The 19,997-nt window shown below is 41.5% G+C and overlaps 3 pseudogenes; 2 read left to right on the top strand and 1 right to left on the bottom strand.

Moving 5' to 3' along the window:
- Positions 1–1,420: 1,420 nt before the first annotated feature.
- Positions 1,421–2,003, bottom strand: LOC138158408 (endothelial differentiation-related factor 1 pseudogene; annotated as a pseudogene).
- A 2,922-nt stretch (positions 2,004–4,925) lies between these two features.
- On the top strand, positions 4,926–5,626 carry LOC138158407 (large ribosomal subunit protein uL14m pseudogene; annotated as a pseudogene).
- A 7,847-nt stretch (positions 5,627–13,473) lies between these two features.
- LOC138158406 (deoxyuridine 5'-triphosphate nucleotidohydrolase pseudogene) lies at positions 13,474–14,070 on the top strand (annotated as a pseudogene).
- Positions 14,071–19,997: the final 5,927 nt, after the last annotated feature.

The following is a 19,997-nucleotide window of genomic DNA, read 5'->3' as shown; positions in this document are numbered from 1 at the left end:
CAAAACACACCCACAGGAAAGAAGGGCTACCACACAACAGCATAGAATCCAGTGCTCACTCTATGGTCAAGATTGGAAAAGCCTGATTGAGACAGGCTCATTCCAAAAGGCCCCTTCATAAGACATGCTTCATGCCAGTCCATCTTTGCTTCTTAACTTTCTGTTCTGTTTTCCCCATAGAAAATGGTTCCTTCTTAGAGATGCTAGAACAGACACCTGGGTACTCTTAAATGTCAGGGAGGGCTCTTGCAGAATTCCAGTCCAAGTGCTAATGAAGAATGGCTAAATTAAGTGGAGGGAAACAGTAAGGCCAGATGATTTCTGCTTATAAAAGGTTAGGAAGTTCTATAGGGACATGGGCAAGCAGAATGTCAAGCTCCAAAGGGCAAAAGAAACAAGCTTCTTATGTAGTTTCAACTCTGTTCTATAAATATACTGGGCTTTCTCAATGTACAATATTGGTGTTGTATGGTGGAAAATGTTGTAAATGCAATGAGAAGGCATTAGTTCATATTCCACATCTTGTCCCTTGCTTTCTCCATGATCTGAGCAAACCATAGCACCTTTCTCAGCCTCAGTTGGCACACATGTAAAATGAGGATGGTGAACCAGTTGAGGTCCCTTCCAGCTCTGTGTCTCTATTCTTGTCTAGTATCCATGCCCCCCAAACTAAGAAGCCTTTAGTACTATAACCTCAATCACATTGTTCTCACAAGAAGATTTAAACAAGGCATCATTCCACATTTTAGTAGCCACTTTTAATCCATTGGTTCTTCAGGCACCTATGACTTTGGGCAAATCACTTGCCCAAAGTCATTCAGCTTCAGTTTCTTTGTCTGTAAAGTGGAAATAATAATAGCCCTTACCTCATAGGATGGTTTTGAGGGTTGTATGAGATAATATTTATCAAGTGCTTTTCAAACCTTAAAGCAATATACGAACATTAGCTATTATTCTTGGGAAAATACATTATTCACATGGATAAGTAAATACAAAATCATTGAGAAGGGGAAGGATACTACTAACTAGAGGGATATGGAAAGGCTTCCCAAAGGAGGCTACACTTGAGATAATTTTTTTAAAGGGTAACAAACTTTTATTAGTTTCTCTTGAAAATGCAGGCTACAGAGAACAGAGGTCACTTAAGTTGGTGACACAATGGCGCTCTTTGCAAAACAGAGAACAAGATCCCTGGATGCCAAACAAATATAACCCCCTCCATACTTACCCTCCCCTTAAAACACATTAATTTAAATTGATCCCATTTCAACATATGCCCCAATGCCTCAAAAAGTTATAACTGCTTCTAGAAAGATAAACATTTTCTGACAAAACTAAGAGTATTATTAGATCTGACTCCTCAATATTCAGAAAAGGAAGGGGGGGGAGTCAGAAGAATCATTTAATTTGCAATGTTTTGTTTTTTGTTTTTGTTAGAGCAGGTATAGATTTGGAAGATTCCTCCCCCAAACAAGTCTGATACCCCTGTGTTCAGTTTGGCAATGTGAAGAGACACATTGGTTCTGGTGGCAAAGGAGAACCTACTAGATGAGATAAGTCTGAATGAACTGATTTTGAGGCTTTGTGTTCATTTCCAATGTCCTTCTCATGAAGCTTGAGACCAGTGGCTCTTTCGATCTTGCCCAAGACCTGATTGTTACGAATGGCCCATCCACACTCATAGTCAGCAATAACTTGAGGCTTTTCATTTATTTTTGTGGCCAGATCCTTCTGTGTCAATCCTGTGCTCTGCCAGCCGTGTTGCATGATTGGCTAATTCTAGAGTGACCCTGTCATGGTGAAGTTCCCTAGTCTCTCCATTCAGTTTAGTTGTGTTATTTCTGATGGAGTACTGTATGTTTTGGCCAGCAACCCATTTCTTGGAAGTCTCCACATCTTCTCTTCTCTTCGCTGCTAAGATGGCCTCCTTGGACTTGGCCTGGGCCACCTTGGGGCCCTTCTTGAGCAGCATTACCGCTGATGTCCCAGTCATTCTCGGCCATGGCAAGGGTATGAAGGAGGGGTCTCTGCTCTCCAGGAAGCCAGACTCAGGGAGCAATGCAACACAGTAATTTTTAATGGAAGCCAATGACTCGAGGGCTGGAGGTAAAGGGTCCATGTCATTACCTGTGCATTGGCATGGAGCAAAAAAACAGAGCTCAAAGAATAGGAAATAAGACATTTTGGCTGGAACATAAAATCAGTGGAGGAGATTAATGTGAAACAAATTTGGAGTTATAGGCCAAATTCCAGCTGTAAAGAATTTTCAATGATGCATTACACAATTTGTATTTTTTTTCCTAGAGGCATTGAAGACTGCTGACACAGTCAATGGCATAGTCATTGGAAATGACATAGTCATAGGAAAATTATTTGGGCAACTATGTGAAGAATGAATTTAAAAGGGAATAAACTGGATGCAGGGTGACCTACTAGAAGGCCCTGGTCCAGCTGAGAAGGAATAAGGACCTGAATGAGGCTAGTGTCTCTTTGATCAGATGGAAGAAGATAGATGGAAGAAATATCCTCAAGGCAGGAAAGTCCATGGCAGAGCTGGGCCTAGAAATGGGCTCTGCCTGGCAGCTAGACACATGTTCTTTCTATAACATACAGATTCTTGTGCCTCAGCAGTCACTTGATCAGGACTCCTGCAGTAGTGTGTGTACATTCCAATCATTCTCTTTCCATAGAAAAAAAATTAAGAAATCCTAACCTTGGAAAACAAGGGGAACATGGGCTTCTCAACCCCAATCCAAATGTTTTGGGTCCACTTCAACATCCATTGACTGTGCAGTAATTAGAGGGGAGCTCAGATGGACTAAGCTAGTACCTAATCCATCCACTCAAGCAGTCTTCTTTTTCTTAGAATCCAAATCCCCACCTCTGTCCAACCATGTCATGGAATATAGGAGATTTGTTCCTAAACAAGCCACAAACTAATTTAAACACAGAGTTACATGCTGAGCAAGGAAGTTAAAAATGAGAACAGAAACTTCGAGAAAGAGAAATGGCCTTGGAAACACAGAATTTTCTTAGAAAACAGCTTTAATATAGGCCACCCTTGATAAAGATTGACACTTTTCATGAACAATTCTTTTTTTCTCTGTTCTTAGTATATGGAAAATCTGATATTAATTAGTGTTTATCAAATTCAGAATTATAACACCAAAAAGGTATTTAATAAAAAAGAAAAGAAAACAATTTTCCAAAGTCTCTTGGCCAGCAAAAGTGTTCACCAATCCCTAAGTGTTTCCCTGCCTCTTCTGGCCTTCACTTGCACATGAGGTCCTCAGTCAGATCATATTATCTTTGGAAACCGTCTCACTTCCTTTTCAGGTACCCTCTTCACACAGAGTTCCATTAGCACAGAGCCATTTTCTCAGGTAACTCGAAATCAAACCTTATGGGATTGTTATCAAACACATGTGGCATTACAGTACTTCTAGCAGAATGTTATCGAGGTTAAAAAGCTGGCCTGCTAGGCAGGAGATCTAGGGTTTTGTCCTGCCTCTGAAACATGCCAGCTGTGTGACCCTGGGAAAGGGGTTTCAGCTTTCAGTGCCCTGGGTCACTGTCCAAGACAATATATCACAGACCAGGCATCAAGCTTCATTAGCAGAGGAATATTCCAAACCAAGCATTCCTTTACACCAGTGAAATGACAGATCTGGGTCAAAAAGGACCCAACAAAACAAAATATCCCAACCCAAATCCTTCTCCCAATCAGGTATCTTACATATCAACAAGCATTTTGGACATTTTTAAGATGAAAAGGAGGTATAATTCCATGTACTAAGACAAGCAACAGAGAGGAAGACAGATTTTGAGCCAAGGTGACCTTTCTGCATCTTTCCAAAACACTCCATTTAGTTGTAATGACTTAAGTGGTAATCACTTGAACACTGCAGTCCAATCTCTTCATTTTGTCATTATTTAATTTTTTTACATTTTAGAAGGAAAATGAGAATCAACATGATGTAGTCCTGGATAAGAAGTTGAGGCTCAAGGCCTGCCTTTAATATATACTGGTTAAGTGACCCTGGGCAAGTCCCTTAACTTCTCAGTATCCTAAGCCGTTCTCAGACTATTAATCACATGTGACCACACCCCTCACTCTTACAGACAAGGGAACAGAAGGCTCATGGGATTTCAGTTCCAAATCCAACAATTTTTCCACTGAGGTCATACAGGCATTTGTTGATAGAGGGACTAGACCCCAGTTCTCTTGCTTACAGTCACAGGGTTCTTTCCACCACTGCTATGTATGACAATGTCCACCATTAGAGGTGGACATTATAGCATAATTTCCATGAGGTTTACCCTAATTTTTTAACTCATGGGCTTTGTCCTCTATGTCAATAATATTTCAGCTACCTTGCATTAGTGAGAATAGGGAGGCCTAGAGAAGCTTCTGCTCTCTAGTCCCTGGCTAGAGGCAATGTAACTCTACAACCAATGGACAGAACCAATAGATCCCTGGCTGTCTACACTGGGAACTGTCACTTTGCTCTTAGCTGTCATGAAGCAAATGGGTAGAATTTTAAATGGTGGAATTCAAGCTACCATAACAGATGGAAGAGGAGGGTCATATTTCAGGTCTCTCTCCCAGACTCCTGAGACTCTCTTCTGCTATCCCAGATGCCCTGAATTCTGATGAAGCCAGTGCCTGGTTTGTTGTTGACTGTTACCAGGTTCAGGATCCATGGTTTTGCATCGAGGGTCCACCTTTGCTCCTGCTGCTTCAGGTGGTCTGTCCCCTTTAGGCAGCTAGATGCTATTTAGCACCTACCTCCCAAGGTTGTGAGGATCAGATTGTAAAGCACTTAGCACAGTGCCTGTGTAATGGTAGGTAATCTGACCCCTTTGTATTGTCAAAGGTAGCAGGGACTTAGCACTTAGTAATTGATCAAGCCTCTGTTGGGGAAACAGAAGGTAGGAATTCCTGTCTCCTGGCACTGATGCAATAGGAAGGGGTTGGCTGAAACAGAAGCTAATGCTGTGTATATAAGAAAAGCCCCAGAGGCCGCCGACCGCCAGGGGCCCACCCCCTAACGCTTGGCGAATGCATGCACGATTTCATTCCAGAATCCCTATAGCTTTCTCTGCAGGACTTTGGGGGTCCCTTCTAAACCCTGTCAGCAAAGCACTAAACCAGCACTATTTCAGCACCATGGAGGCCCTTGGAGTAATACAAAAGATGACAAGAGAACATGTGGTAGACAATAATGCCCTAGGAAACACTGCATACCGCCACCCCCCTCGATACATCCATGTCTACAATAAGCCTGGCATGGGCAAGGTAGGAGACCGAATCCTGCTGGCTACCAAGGGGCAGAAGAAGGCCATCATCATGGGGCACCAAATGCCTGGGCTCCGAATGACACCAAGGTTTGATTCAAACAACGTAGTCCTCATTAAGGACAATGGGAACCCAGTGGGTACCCGCATCAAGGTACCAATTCCAAAGAGTCTCTGCTGCTTGTAAGGCGAGTATTCCAAAGTGCTTGCCATTGCCCAGTCCTTTATATGAAAGGCCAGGGAGTCTGACTGCAAGAGGTGTTCTTGGAGGGAGACAATTCACAGAGTAGTCCCCAACCAAGAACAGGACTTGGGGAAAGGGAAGATTTTCCCCTTCTTCCTTCTTCTCCCAGGAGGGAGGGAGAACCAAATTCTGTGAAGTAATACAAATATTAAAAAAAAAAAGAAAGAAAAAGAAAAAACCCAGAGAGGCACAGTCAGAATTTCTTGGGACAAGAATCTGGAGGCAGAGCAGCTACAGAAGAGAGAATGGAGAACTGAGACAGAATTTCCTGAGAACTTGTGATGGTGGAGCTTCTTCTGAGGAGCCCAGGAGCCCCCTCCCCCCAGGCTGGATAAGGTGATTCTGATTTTTTGAACGACTTGCAGAAGACTGAGTAAACATGATCAGGATGCAGGGAATGTCTGTTTGTGGGTCGGTTGAGTCTTGAATTCCTGGGAGCAGGAATTGTGAAGGATTTGAGATGGACTGGACCCTGTGAACTTCAGCATGGAGCAGGACTTACATGGAGAGCTGGACAAGGAACTGGAAGCTGTCTGTCATTGAATCCAGGCAAGTCTGGTGAATCCAGGTAGAATTTGGGACCATGGAAGGGGATCCAGGGAATCTGAGAACAGGCCCTGAGTCAAGATGAAAAGACCTCTCTGTGGGTGCTGAGTAATGATGAAATTGTAGTTTACTAGTGACCTAGGAGTGGAGGGTCTGTGTATTTTCTAATGATTGTACTTAGTGATGAATGATACTTAGTAAATGATTGCTGAATAAGTGACTGATTTGGGGTGGCTAGGTGGTGCAGTGAATAGAGCACTGGCCCTGGAGTCAAGAGGACCTGAGTTCAAATCCGGCCTCAGACACTTAACACAAAAACTAGCCATGTGATCTTGGGCAAGTCACTTAACCCCAACTGCCCTCCAGAAAGCAAAAAAGCAAAACAAAAACCAAATAAGTGACTGATTGAGTTAATTTAGTGTGCCTGATAAGTGGAAGACTTTGACTATTGTATTTTGAGATGATTGTTCTTTGTTCTAAATATTGTGACCACTTTGGTGAAAACTACGTGGCCATTTTAATGATAAGCTGTTGTGAATACTATATTGTGATTTTCTGTGATAAGTTGTAATATTGTGAATGTTGTACCTTGATTTTCTGTGAATGTTTTGCTTTGATTTGTTATGGAATAAATAGGGTGTTAACTATACTGTGTAATCAGAACGTTGAAAGCTATTCAAAGTAGCATTCTTCTGGAAAGCTGCTCGTGCATGGCATTACAGCCTGGCATAGACTAAGTTTTATATGAATGCTAGCTATTATTATCATGATTACTAAGTAACTATAATAGAGCAGTAGACTTGGACTCAGGAAGTCTTGAGTTCAAATCCAGCCTCCAATACTTAGTAACCATAGAGACCTGGGCAAATCACTTATCTACCATCTGCTTTAGTTTCATCATCTATAAAATGGGGGTAATGAATTGTTGTGAGAATCACACTTTAAAGTGCTATACACATTTCTAGTTATTACCAGTATCCTTACCTGTTTTATATCCCTGATGCTGTCTCTTGTCTAAAGTCCTGAGAGATTCACTATAGAACAAGAACACAGTCATGGGTAGGACACAGGATGTGGAGTCAGAAGAGGTTGACTCTAAATGAAGGGAGGTTTTGTGAATCCTCCATAGCCCAGATTCTTGCTGTCAAAAGTCTTAGTTTCCCCCACACTTCCAGTCTTAAATCATGTTGAGTTCCAGTTCTGCCAATTACTACCTGTGTAGGCAAGTCATTTAACTTCTCAAATTTTTCATTTTCCTCTGTAAAGTGAGGGGGGTACACTAACTCATCTCTAATGTCCCATCCAGCTCCCAAACCTATGATTCTAGAACTCCTCATTAGCAGAGGGCTGAGACTCCAATCCAGGTCTCCTGATCCCAAGCCTAGCCTCTTCCTCTATACCACTTTGATGTCAGGACACAAAAAGAGAAATGTTATAGGAATAGTCCTTGTTATGTAAATATGATGAACCCTTTGGAGAGGGTCTCCAGAGTTGAGTACAGATTGTACTGTTCAATTCACATTCTCTCTATAGGTTTTCCTTGTGACCCAAGATACACACTTGCAAAATATAGTTTTATTTTTCCCTAAGCCCCAGTTTACTCATTTACTCAGTCATTTGGGCAAGTCATTTAACTTCTCAAATTTTTCATTTTCCTCTCTAAAGTGAGGGGGGTAGACTAACTTGTCTCTAATGTCCCATCTAGCCCTAAAACCTATGATTCTAGAATTCATTAAGTATCATGACTAGTTAGCAGAGGGTCTCCTGATTCCAAGTACAGTGTTTTCCTCTGTACCACTTTGAATGTCAGGACACAAAAGGGAAAATGTTATAGGAATAATCCTGGTTATATAAGCCTGACAAACCTTTTGGAGGAGGTCTCCAGAGTTGAGTACAGACTGTACTGATCAATTTGCATTCTCTTTATAGGTCTTCCTTGTGACCCAAGATATACAGTTTTTCTTTTCCCCTAAGTCTCAGTTTACTCCATTTCTGAAATGGAGATAATCAAATTATACTATCTCACAAGGTTATTGAGAAGACAGCACCAAAAAAATGTGATTTATAGTTATTGTCACACCTGAAGCACAACCTTCTCACATATGGAGCTCCCAGACAAGCTAATCCAAGTTCAAGATATATTGTGGGATTTCCAAGAACAGAAAATGCAGTTAGTTGAGTTCTCCCAACCTTCCTCTCCAAACAACTTTAAAATAACAGCTGAAATCAAATTCTGGAGTGGAAAAGCAAACCAAAGGACAGAGAGACACATTTTTCTAGCCCAAGACAACATAGTGGGTCAGAAAGAGAGATCTTGGGGACTGCTAAGTGGAGCAGTGAATATAGCACAAGCCCTAGAATCAGGAGGACCTGAGTTCAAATCTGACCTCAGACACTTGACAGTTACTGTGTGACCTTGGGCAAGTCACTTAAACCTAATTGCCTCACCTTCCCCTTCCAAAAAAAAAAAAGACTTGGCCAAAGAAAAAGAGGCATAAAAATTCATTGAGGAAAATAATTCCTTAAAAACCAGAAATGGGTAAGTATAAGCTAATGACTCCATGAGACATCAAGAAATAATGGGACAAAGTCAAAAGAATAAAAAAAAAAATAGAAGAAAATGAGAAATATCTTATAGGAAAAAAACAACTCAACTGGAAAATAGGTTGAGGTGAGATAATAATTTTTAGAGCAACTGAAAGTCATTACCAAAGACATCACATTTCAAGAAATTATCATGGAAAACTGCCTTTATATCCTAGAACCAGAGGGTAAAATAGAAATTGAAAGAATCCACTAATCATCACCTGAAGGAGAACCCAAAATGAAAATTCCTAGTAATATCGCAAATTCCAGGGCTCCCAGGTCAAAGAGAAAATACTTAAAGAAGTCAGAAAGAAACCATTCAAATACTATGGATCCACAATCAGGATCACACAAGATTTTGCAGCTACCACATTAAAGGAATGGAGGGCTTGTAATATGATATTCCAGAAGGCAAAAAGATCTGGGATTACAACAAAGAATAACCTACCCAGCAAAAAGGAATATAATCCTTCAAGGGAAAAACATAAATATTTAATGAAATAGAGGAACTTGAAGCATTCCTGATGAAAAGGCCAGAGGTGAATAGAAATTTTGACTTTCAAATATGAGCCTCAAGAGAAGCAGAAAAGGGTAAAGAAGAAAAAGAAACCATAAGGCACTCCATAAGGTTAAAATGTTTACCTTTCTATATGGGCAGATGATATATTATCTTCTAAGAACTTTATCATCATTAGGGCAGTTATAAGGATTTTACATGGACAGAAGATGTGGGAGTGAATCCATTATGTTGGGATAGTGTAAGAAAATGTATGGGAGAGGAAGATAGATGCTCTGGGAGAAAGGAGAAGGGAGAGAAATCATGGAAAAAATTATCTCATATAAAAGAGGTTTGCAAGGAAGAGTTTTTATAGTGAAAGGGGAAAATGGTGAGGGGGCCAGATGACTCTTGAACCTCGCTTGCATATAAACTGGTTCAAAAAGGGGAAATAAATAAATACACACACACACACACACACACTCAGTTGGTATAGAAATCTATCTTACCCAACAAAAAAGTAGGAGGAAAAAGGGATAATAGAAAGAGAGGGTGATGAAAGGGAGGGCAATGGGCAGACAGGATAAAAAGAGAGAAAGAAGGATGAACAGAATAAAAGAGCATGGAGAGAAATGCCTATAAATGTACTATAACTCCCTTACGAAGATCCTGTGTCTCCATACCCATGGGGGGGGGGGTACTGTCAAAGAAACTTTACATGGCTATGTTCTCACCACCCCAAGTACCCTACACACACACGTACACACACACAAATTTTATCTCTTACCTCGCAAAGAAATCCTACCTGTCTTCATTCTCACTTTTATTATGTTATATATGACTAGCAACAAACAAACCCTCTCCAGGTTTGAGCTGCCCCTTATTTCCTAGCAGTCCAAGTATTATGGGTTGGTAACATTCAAGTTTTCCTTTAAAGTAGCATGATAAATTTTTTTTTAAAACTCCACTAACTCCAAAGTCAGAGGACCTAGGTCCAAATTCTTGCCTTGGCTACTTCTTTCCCTGTGTGTGGCCTTCGTTAACTCAGTTTCAACATTTTTCAATTCAGGAAACTAGATCAGATAAATGACCTCGATCCCTTTCAGCTCTAAAATTCTTCAATTTTGATTCGACAAGGACACTTTCCCTTTATACTAGGGCCCTGGGGTGGGGAACCTTGGGCCTGGAGGCCAGATGTGGTCACAAATCCTTTTATTCTGTGAAGTTTGGATTCGGTGAAAGGGCCTGACTTGAGCACCTAAAGAGTTACACGTGGTCTACAGGCCACAGGTTCCCCACCCCTACCTAGGCTTGATGGCTAGTTCCAGGTGAGGCTATTTAAAGCTAGGATGCACAGGCATATTATGGTTAGGTTGAGGTATAACTCCAAGTTTGGGGGACAAATAAAGGGACAGGTGAAGGCAATATCCAAGGATCTAACTAAATCTGGAACCTAGAAGTCTGGCAGAGTCAGGGATCAAGAAATCATCAAGGTTGGAAAGACAAGGATAGAAAACCAGCACTAGGTTCAAATAACACTGGGTGGCTGAAGGAGTGTGCAGTCAGTCTTCCTGCTTTTAGCCTCCTCTACCCTGAATGGAACTAATCTCAGCTCAGAAAGATTTTTATAAATTAAGGCAATTGAAAACTGCTGGCCAGCTCTAGTATTAGGGACAGTAAGTAGGGTTCTTATAAGAGTCAGTGCCCATCCTAGACAATTTCCTCAATGTTGAGCATTTAAAAAGAATCATTGTCCCAACCTCTGAAGGCTCTTTCTCTGTGGGTCAGGAACTTATTTTCTATCTACCAGTAATTTGTCCTTTTGAATTGCTAAGTCTTTGACCTTGATAAGCCATCTTGAAGACACTAATCCTTTTGCTTCGGCATAATTTTCTTTTCATAAGATGGCTTAGGGTGTTTTTGACATGGTTAATCCTTCCCCAGACATAATGCTTTGGGGTTGGACAAAAGCCATTATGGTCAGTCAGAAGAACCAATGAGCAGAGTTTAAAAATGGGCTGTGGCTCCTTTAGAGCCTGTATTCTGATTGTCAGTATTCTTGGTTTTCCCCATATTTCTAGCCTTCAATACTGAGAGAGGGTCAGTCACAGGCCTTTGTCTATCCCTACAGCCTCTATTCCCCTTTTCATTGCTTGTTCACTGCCCGTTTCTTGGGTAGATACAACTGTAGGGTTTTTTTTTTTCAGTCCTCTACTGTCTAGAACCAGAGTATTTAGAGCTAGAAAGAACTGTAGAGATTATCTGGTCCAGGTCCCTTCATTTTGGAGATGAGGAGATCACCCTCTGGTTTATCCCATTGGCAGCTCCATTCAATAAACCAAAATCTTTTTGACTGATCTATCAATGAGCACTTGTTAAACACCTACTCTGTACCAGGCACTTCTATGTGTGGTAAAAATACAAAGACAAACATTAATCAGTCCCATCCCTCAAGGAGCTTACATTTTATCAGGGGGAATCACATGTATACATATGCACATAAATACATATACATATATACATATGTGTATGTACACACACACACGGATACCCCATGAATGCGAGTCATTTGGAAGAGGCTCCAGGAGCTAAGGGATCAGGTAAGAAGTTGCACTTGAGCTTTGAAGTAAATGAGGAGGGGGGAGGCTAGGTGGTGCAGTGGATAGAGCACCGGCCCTGGAGTCAGGAGGACCTGAGTTCAAATCCAGCCTCAGACACGTAACACTTACTAGCCATGTGACCTTGGGCAAGTCACTTAACCCCAACTGCCCTCCAAAAAAAAAAAAGAAGTAAATGAGGAGTCCTAAGAAATAGAAGTGAAGAGGAAGCATTCTAGACATGGAAGACAGCCAATGCAAAGTGACAGTAGAGTGCCACATGCAAGAAACTGAAAGAAAAAAAAAAGGTCGCTTAGCCTGGATGGGAGACTGTTTGAAGAGAAAAGCTGGGTAATAAGAGAGTAATTTATAACAAAGAGCAATGTGTAGGTTGGAACTAGGATAAAAAGAGTTTTAGATGCCAACAAACAAAGTTTAACATTTGAGCCTAGAGGTAATAGGGAGCCACTGGCGTTCACTGAGTTGAGGAGTGACATGGTTAAGAGCTACACATTGTAAATATTGCTTTGGCAGCTGAACTGAATCTCCATCTAGCTCTGCCACCAATGACTTATCTTAATCTTATTGTTGTTAGAAGAATTTGGGGGAAAATGCCATTCAGATAATGCTGCATGGATGACTGAACTGCTATATCTCCCATTGGCAATCAGTGTGCACTGAGACATCGTTATCTTTTCTGGCTTCTGAAGAGCTCAGAACCACGGTAAAGAAGAGATCAGTTACAGTCACATGAATGTGTTTTGTTTGCCTAAGAAAGCAAAGCCAGTATGCCTTCATGGAACCAATGCCTTTCTCTATGTGCACAAAGATGTTCAGAAGACTTCATTTCTTCTCTGGATGAACGCAATAGGTTATGAAAGAGGACCAAGTCCTCTGGTTTAAAAAAATCCACACCCAGTTGGATCTTGAAAAGGCCCAGCTTTTCCTGAATCTATCTCCTACCACAAAAGACCTTTTGTGACGATAGGATTCTTCTCAGTCATCTTTTTTGTAACCCCCTATAGCACTAAGAGGACATATCAATAGAAATAGTAAAGAGTACCTATAGATTCAGATAAAATTCCCAGTTGGAAGGGATCTCATTCATCCCTATTAGACTGTGAAGGGCTTGAGGGCAGAAACTGTCAGTTTGTACCTTTCTATCCCCGGCAACTGGCACAATCCTCCTTCACATGTAGGTGTTTGATAAATGTTTGTTCAATCAAATGGGATTATCTAGACTGCGGCAGTTGACCAGCATCAATTAAAAAGCATTTAATAAACAACTACTAGATGCCAAGCACTGTGGTAGATACTTTAGATGCAAAATTTTAAGTCCCTGCCCTCAGAGAGATGACATTCTATCATGGGAAACAACATTTAATAGTCACCTATATCTTAGCTCTAGGAGAGGAGCAATTTTGATTATGGTTCCTTTGATGCTCAGCTTATTACCCCACAGGAAGAGTGTTTCTGACCCTCCTCAATTTATATAAGCACATGGTCTGACACAAATGGTATATGTGACCCTGGGCAAATCATTTAACTTCTCATTTAACAATTCTCTAAGACAATAATAAGTTATAAAACTGGCACCAATCTGCATTGATAGAAGGCACTTTACTCACACTCATCAAACTACAGGTCCCAATGACAGATTAGATGTATAGATAGAGGAGTGTTTGATTTGCCTTGCAGCGTGCATCTCTCCTTTTCTCTCTCTGCAGTCATGCCCTGCTCCGAAGCTACCCCCAGTGTAGTCTCCCCCAGCAAGCAGTGTGGCTTGCGCAGCATGAGGAGGGGAGCTCTGTGTGCCTCCACTTCACCCGGCTCTCGGAGCACGCCACGCCTCCCTCCAAGGGGTCGGCGCGGGCTGCGGGCTATGACCTGTACAGCGCCTATGATCATTCAATACCAGCCATGGAGAAAGCCATTGTGAAAACATATATTCAGATCTCTCTTCCTCCTGGATGTTATGGTAGAGTTGCTCCACGTTCTGGCTTGGCTGCAAAACATTTTATAGATGTGGGAGCTGGTGTCATAGATGAAGATTATAGAGGAAATGTTGGTGTTGTGCTATTTAACTTGGGCAAAGAAACATTTGAAGTGAAAAAAAGGTGACCGAATTGCACAGTTGATTTGTGAACAGGTTTTTTATCCAGAACTTGAAGAAGTCTAAGGCCTGGATGACACTGAATGTGGAGCCAGGGGTTTTGGTTCGACTGGTCAGAACTAAAATTATATAAAGAGTAGCTATAGCAGCTTTTCTCTTAAAACAGTTAATAAAAGAATTTCCACTTAGATGTATAGATAGATAGAAAGATAGATATGCACACAGACAGAGAGATAGAATCAGTCACTTACTCTACCTATACTTAAGATACACACCCCCGAAAAAGAGTCACTGAGAAACACCAATAGACTATGCCTTGAGGACTTGAGAATGGCCCAACAAGATCTAGCCATTAGGAAGATATTTTAGCACTTGAGTAAAGAATGAATTAGAGGGGCGGCCACATAGCACAGCGAGTAAGAACACCGGCCCCAGTGTCAGGATGACCTGAGGATCAAATCTGGGCTCAGATATTTAGCACCACACCCAGAAATAACTGGCCATGTAACCTTGAGCAAGTTACTTAACCCCAATTGCTTTAAAAAAAAAAGAAGAAAAGAATGAATTGGAGCAGGGAGAAAGAGAGGAAGCAAGGACATCAGTTAAAACACTATTACAAGTGAGAGTTCATGAGGGCCTTAACCAGAATGGCAGCTGTGGGGCAAAGGAGAATGGAGGCAAGAGATATTGTAGAGAGATGATAGCTATTTCCTGGCAAGCAGGGAGTGAGGGAAAAGAAGTTGTCAAGGATGATTTTAAAGTTTCAGATCTGAATGACTGGGAAGATGGTGATGACTTCAAAAGAAACAGGGAAGTTGGTATATTTTGGAATATGTTGAATTTGAGTGGGACGGACATCTAAGTAGAGCTGTCCAGCTGCAGAAGGTGCAGTGTTTACTGTACTCGAGTTTAGAAGGAATCATAGGATTATGGGAGCATAGATTTAGAACTTTAGAGATCATCAAGCCAAAATCCTCCATTTTTCAAGTGAAAAATGTGAGATGCAAGAATTCTTAAGTGAATTGCCCAGGCCCAAGGCCACATGTGGCCCTCTAGGTCCTCAACTGTGGCCCTTTGACTGAATCCAAACTTCACAGAACAAATCCCCTTAATAAAAGGATTTGTTCGCAAAACTTGTACTCAGGCAAAAGGCCTCACCCAAGGATCTAGAGGGTCACATGTGGCCTCAAGCCCACAGGTTCCCCACCCCTGGCTCAGGTTATGTAGTGGTAAGGTGTTGAGATGGGCTTCAAATGCAGAACCTTTGACTTCAAATCCAGCATTCCTTCCATGACATGACAAAATACTGGGGATGGATGAATAAGATTTGGGCATCATCTCAATGGAGAGAATAACTGAAGCCAGAGGAGTGCATAAGATTCCCAGGAAAGAGAGTGTGGCATCACAAATATAATGCATACCACCCACAAGTGGGAGGAGCTCCTTTGATTACACCATCAACAGCAGCAACAACTTTCTACAACAAACAGAACAGTGGGACTACAATCCTATTTACTATGTCTTGTAGCCATAAAACATAAATATTTACAAAAGGTCTTTCTCCCAACAACCCTTTGAAGTAGATCATTTAGTTTTATCTCCACTTTATAGATGAAGAAAGAGAGACACCAAAAGGTAAACTTTCTTGTCCAGGATCATACAGCTAGGAAGTGTCTGAAATCATCATTCTTTTCATTGAAACAAATTAATCATCACCTCTTTCATGTGATTTTTGGGCTGAGTATATGGGCAGATAGGGTGAGGAAGAGCAGGGGACAAATGACAAAATATATGGCTATCCTCAGACTTTGGAAGAGTGACCACTCAAAAGGAACAGGCAACAGAGATGACAAAAGGCTAAAAGTTAAAATGAGGACCTTGGATAAGATGATTTCCAAAGTCAAATTTCAAAAAACAAAAAGTTATGGTTTATGATTCTAGACCAAAGTTCTTCTATCCAAAATAATGGCCAAGTGCTTTTATTTTATAATAAATAATAAACATTATTTGTTATAAATGCTTAGACCTTATATTTTTATCCTCATTTTACAAAAGAGGAAACTGAGGCCCAATGAAAGGAAGTGACTTGCTCAGGGATACCCAATTAGCAAGAACCCCAGTGGGGACTGGAACTCATCTTCTGATTCCAAATCCAGCCCTCTTTTCACTGCACTGTATTCCCTTCCCTTCTTCCTGTAAAGTTAAGTAAACAAAACTGTAAACTCTCTTTGTAGGAAGAATCAAAAGACCTCAAGACCCAAAGGAATCAGTCTCTAAGTTAGAATTTCAAACATGGTGTCAAATGACGAGAGATTCTTGAAAGAGGGGAGGAGCCAATCTCAGCTAGCAGAGCCAAATCCAGGGAGCTTCAGGATCCAGGCTCATTCCTGGATGTTTGCAGCTCAAGGCAAATCATCAGTGCCTTACTTTCTCATTCTACCTGTGCCCCACTCAATCTGTGGGCAAAGTCTATTGTAAATGAACATAAGGTAACCCTGAAAAGTTAGAAGTCATAAAGGGGCAGCCTAAGAGATATGTGGGGGAGAAGACACTTTACTAATCATTTCACCTTATTGAAAGGGGGATTTAAAGGGTTACTATTAATTGTATCCACACAAGTTTCTTTATGTCTCCTATTGGGTAATGCCCTGAACCACATCCCAAAACCAAAATCAGACCTCTTCCAAGTACAAAGCCTGGGGAACATGTACCAGTTTCCTGAGCTCCAGAAGCTAATATTCTTCATATCATACTACATGAGTATTCTTGCAAAAAAAAAGAAAATAGAAGCAGCAGCTTTGGAACTCAGTAGAATCAGAAGTAGGAAGTGAGAGCTTCATGACAACCCCAGAAAAAGAACAGGTCTTCCATAGATGGGATGAAAGATCAGGCTGGGACAAATCCCCTGAACTTTCAAAAATGGAGGTATTTTGCCAGTCCCTGAACATTGAGAGTGTGGGATCCCAGTTAACCCGGAGTGGGGGTTGGTGAGGAATCCCTTGTCATGATGCACACAGGTAGCAGATGAAGGACTTAGAGATTCTTTGAAACCCAATGGGAAATTCAGGATGATAAAATTTTCTTAACTATGAAGGAGAAACACTTGGAGTCAGATGGCCTGCGTTCAAATCCCAACTCCTGCCCTTATTTATGAAGTCATAGGGAAGTCACTTAAACAGTTTGAATCCTAGGTCCCTTGCATGTGGAATATAGATAATCATACTTAAAAATGTTATTGTAAGAGGCATCATGGCACAGCAAATAAAGAACTGGGAAAACTCAGGTCTGAGTCCCACCTTTGACATATCCTGATTATAAAACCCTGGTGTGGCCATATGCCTAGACCAGTGATGCTAGTTTTTCCTTTAATGCTTATCTCAGAAGTAAAATCATTTCACAACAAAGTGGACAGGACCTCATCATCAGGACCAACTGCTAATATTAGAATTTGCCCTGAACTCTGGTCCCATTCTCCCCGCTCCAGGAAGATAAACCTATGGACTACCACTCCCCCTTGCTATTTTTCAAAGGATCCTGCTCCTTTCTCTGGGGTTGTTACAGGCTCTCTCTTCTTCCTTCTGATTCTACTGATTTCCAAAGCTCCAAATTTCTTTTTCACAAGGATGCTATGAACTCTAAGATGAGAGACCAAGACAAGTGATACCATCTGCTTGGCAGTAGAGAGATAAAGGAAGGAGGAGGACAGGCTATCAGAGCGTGATTTGAAGATTGGCAGACAAAGATACCCCTGGGGTCCAGGAAAGTGGTACATCCCCTTTACGTGGATCATCCAATGTGGTTCAGGGGTTAGGAGTGCTGGAATCAAAGTCAAAAAACCTGATTCAAATTTCTACGATTAGTCACTACTGGTGGATCTTGACCTTTTGTAAAATGCAGGGTATCTAAGGCCCTTTCCAGGTCCCATGAACCCATGAATCCTTTGAACCTTTTGAACCACTTGCAGGCCCTGAGACTTGTCTCTACTCCCAAGCAACTTCTAGGCTAAGACAGAAGTTATCACACTTTCAGAGTGTCCTTGTTACTGGTTCCATCCTGCAGTCCTGACCTCTCCTTAGATTCTAGCCCGCTCCTGCTTAGATCTCCAAATTCTGATGAATCACTTGTCTGATTCCCAGAGTTCTAGTTTCCACCTATCCTTTTGTTCTCCTTGTCCACGTTCACTAGCCCTGAGATCTGCTAACACCTGGTCTCAGAAAGGTAGTTATATAAAAACCCTAAACCACTAACAGGGGAAAATGATTGATTTCTTCTTTTTTTTTTTTTGGAGGGGAGAAGGTAGAGCAATTGGGGTTGTGACCTGCCCAAGGTCACATGGCTAGTTTTTTGTGTTAAGTGTCTGAGGCCGGATTTGAACTCAGGTCCTCCTGACTCCAGGGATGGTGCTCTATTCACTGCGTCACCTAGCCTCCCCGTAAATGACTGATTTCTAAGGAGGGTAAACTACTAAGGTGAGAGACCAAAACAAATGACACCTTCTACATGGCAGGAGAGATGTAAAGGAAGACTGAACGGTGGGCTAACAGTGCAATAGGCACTACCTCTTCTTCAATGGGAAGCCAATACCCAACAACAGCAGAAGAGGTGGAAGGGGTAAATGTTAACCTCTGTCATTGCTAGGAAGGTCATCAGATTAGAGTAAGCCTGGAATGTCCTAAATCTCTTTATAAAAGACCTGAATCACTAGACCAGAATGGTATGGGGTTTAAAGAGTTTAGAGAATCAATGGGAATGATTAAGATCTCCAGCAGGGCCCAAATCAGATTCTATCAATGAGTCACACTTGGAAAATAGGGCAGGTACACAAGCCCACAAGTTAAGGCTGCCAAGTTGCCAGTTAGAGGACTATTGAATGGTTTACTGCTATAGACATGAAGTCACACAGAAGACACAGTGACTCAGCGGGTAATTGAATTCCGAGAAACAGCCTTATCTTTTAAAACAAGACAAGTACTTCAAAAAAAGAAGATGAAAAAGAAACTGAAAAACATGAACAGACATGATCAATTCATCCAGGCATCTTATACTTCTTGAAGAAGTTCCTTCTCTTCCCTTCTCTCCTGTCTCCAATCCATGGTCCCAACAAAACTAAAAATGATGTTGTGTGGCATATGGGGCAGGCAGATGCAAAGACACAGAGATAGCAGGTGGAGAGTTCTACCTAAAAGTGAGCCACAGAGCTGGCCTATAGAGTGCTTGAAGTGTTGAGAACAATGGAAAAGAAGGAAGTGGCCAGGCTTATGAAGAGCTTGAAAAGCCAAAAAAAAAGTACTCAAAAATTAGGGAACCACTGGAATATATTAAACTAGGGGTGGGTAACATGGTCAGACCTACACTTTATAATGTATTGTCTACGTGCCTAGGGTTCCACTGACATTGTGTGTTTTTATGAGTGAGCCCTAGGTTTAAGGAGAGACGGTTTTATCACTACTGTTGTTACTATGTCATCTCAGTAAATTCCTTTGCTTTGAGCTAATTGTGTCAACTGGCTTTTTATTGAAGGCTAGTTCATCAGTTCTTAGCAGTTAGCATTCTCCCATCTCAGTCATTCTAAACCCTGACTTTTCATCATATAAACTGCACTCCTTGTCCCTCACTGAACACCCCCTTATTCTCATCTCTCTCAACCTGACCTTGCCAATGTCCCACTCCAGATCTACCCACTTCTTCCACTGTGCTCCCTGAAATATCTGCTCCATAGTTAAGAAATGTTTTTATCTTAAACATTTTCCTGTCTTATTTCCTCTATCTTCTTGCACTCTCTGAGCCCTAGTTTCCTTCTGATGACAGAGTCTCCCTGGCCACACTGTAGGGCACTGGTTGCCCTTACCCTCATACACTACCCTGATTCAACGGTTGTAGTGGGGGAGTTGGAATACTCTGCTCCAAACTGCCACTTCCAGTCATCCTACCATTCTAATTTCTTTTTCATTAAAGGCACCATCCTTTGATTCACTTCATAAATTCACTAAGTGGGCATTGCCTCACTCAAAGAGGGAACTTGAAAAGACCTTAGCTTTAAAAAGGCCAAAGTCTCCCACTACATCCTGGACCATTGCCAGTCATCCTAATCAATATCTGGCCACTGGACCCAGACGG

The sequence above is a fragment of the Petaurus breviceps genome, unplaced genomic scaffold, assembly GCF_028583685.1.
Source record: "Petaurus breviceps papuanus isolate PSGF00001 unplaced genomic scaffold, PetGlider_PUasm1.0 174, whole genome shotgun sequence".
NCBI classification, from domain to species: Eukaryota; Metazoa; Chordata; class Mammalia; order Diprotodontia; family Petauridae; genus Petaurus; species Petaurus breviceps.
This window is presented reverse-complemented; position numbering and strand designations above follow the sequence as displayed.